The 1,336-nt window shown below is 49.3% G+C and overlaps 1 long non-coding RNA gene across 1 annotated transcript in view; it reads right to left on the reverse strand.

The window, feature by feature from the left end:
- Positions 1-1,156: 1,156 nt before the first annotated feature.
- LOC135533819 (uncharacterized) overlaps positions 1,157-1,336 on the reverse strand; it is a 3,574-nt gene continuing 3,394 nt past the window's right edge. The window contains exon 4 of the long non-coding RNA XR_010454592.1: positions 1,157-1,336. This exon is cut by the window's right edge and continues 5 nt beyond it. This is a non-coding gene — a long non-coding RNA (uncharacterized LOC135533819).

A 1,336-nucleotide genomic window follows, 5' to 3' on the forward strand; every position in this document is an offset into this window, starting at 1 on the left:
TGAGGTGGTCCTACCTCTACTCTAGATGAATGTCCTGTATGTGGCGCTGGCTCAGAACGTCAGCTAAATGACTATAGTTTAAATGTCACTACCACTGCAGGTACATAGAGTACATAGAGTAGCCAGCAGGGAGGAGTGTCTGGGGGGAGGTTGCCCCACTGGTTTAGATTTAGCTTTTTCTGGTACATTGTAATGCATTGATCCCGTCTGAAATATTGGTTGTGGTATCGTGTAGAAAAACATGGCTTTACTTTTTAAATGACTGAAAATTAATTCAGTGTATTTTCTAGGCCTATTTGATCAGGACTACTAAGTAAGATAATATTTAAACCTTTAACCTTTAATCTTCTCTTGAGATTAAAGTCTTAGGTACAAGTTTTGCTACAAGATATGAATTACCACAATGATGTTTGTCCTTCGATTGTGGATTTTATAAAAACTTTTTTTTAAAGTAAATAGCCCACATTTATGTTCTTAAATAAATGTATGGTTTTGGTTTTCCAGGTTTCTCAAAATCACACTTAGCATCATGACTCACGACTACACCAAGAGGCTGGCTGCCTCCTCATCTCTCCCTCCTCCTCCTCTCTCCCTCCTCCTCCTCTCTCCCTCCTCTCTCTCTCTCCCTCCTCCTCCTCCCTCCCTCCTCCTCTCTCCTCTTCTCCCTCTTTTCTCCCTCCTCCTCTCCCCCTCCTCCTCTTCCTCCCTCCTCTCTCCCTCCTCCTCCCTCCCTCCTCCTCTCTCCTCTTCTCCCTCTTTTCTCCCTCCTCCTCTCCCCCTCCTCCTCTTCCTCCCTCCTCTCTCCCTCCTCCTCCTCTCTCCTCTTCTCCCTCTTTTCTCCCTCCTCCTCTCCCCCTCCTCCTCTTCCTCCCTCCTCTCTCCCTCCTCCCTCCCTCCTCCCTCCCTCCTCCTCCTCTTCCTCCCTCCTCTCTCCCTCCTCCCTCCCTCCCTCCTCTCTCTCCCTCCTCCTCCTCTCTCCCTCCCTCCTCCTCCTCTTCCCCCCTCCTCTCTCCCTCCCCTCCCTCCTCCTCCTCTTCCTCCCTCCTCTCTCCCTCCTCCCTCCCTCCTCCTCCTCTCTCCTACAGTAGTCTCATGAAGCAGCTCCTTCCATTAAACTGAGCAGGCTAATTAATCTCCATAGAGGAGAGTGACAGACAGACAGACCACCCCTGTCTACAGACACAGTCTGCTCCCGTGAGGTTGTTGGCAGCCCATTTCATGCTTTATCACGTCTTTTAATTGACAAACAAGCTGCTCTTTTCTCTTAGGCTGAGGTCTATATCACACACACACACACACACTTACCGTGATGTGGTACTGTCTCCATATCTCTGGG

This window comes from Oncorhynchus masou, unplaced genomic scaffold (assembly GCF_036934945.1).
Source record: "Oncorhynchus masou masou isolate Uvic2021 unplaced genomic scaffold, UVic_Omas_1.1 unplaced_scaffold_2688, whole genome shotgun sequence".
In the NCBI taxonomy this organism is placed as follows: domain Eukaryota; kingdom Metazoa; phylum Chordata; class Actinopteri; order Salmoniformes; family Salmonidae; genus Oncorhynchus; species Oncorhynchus masou.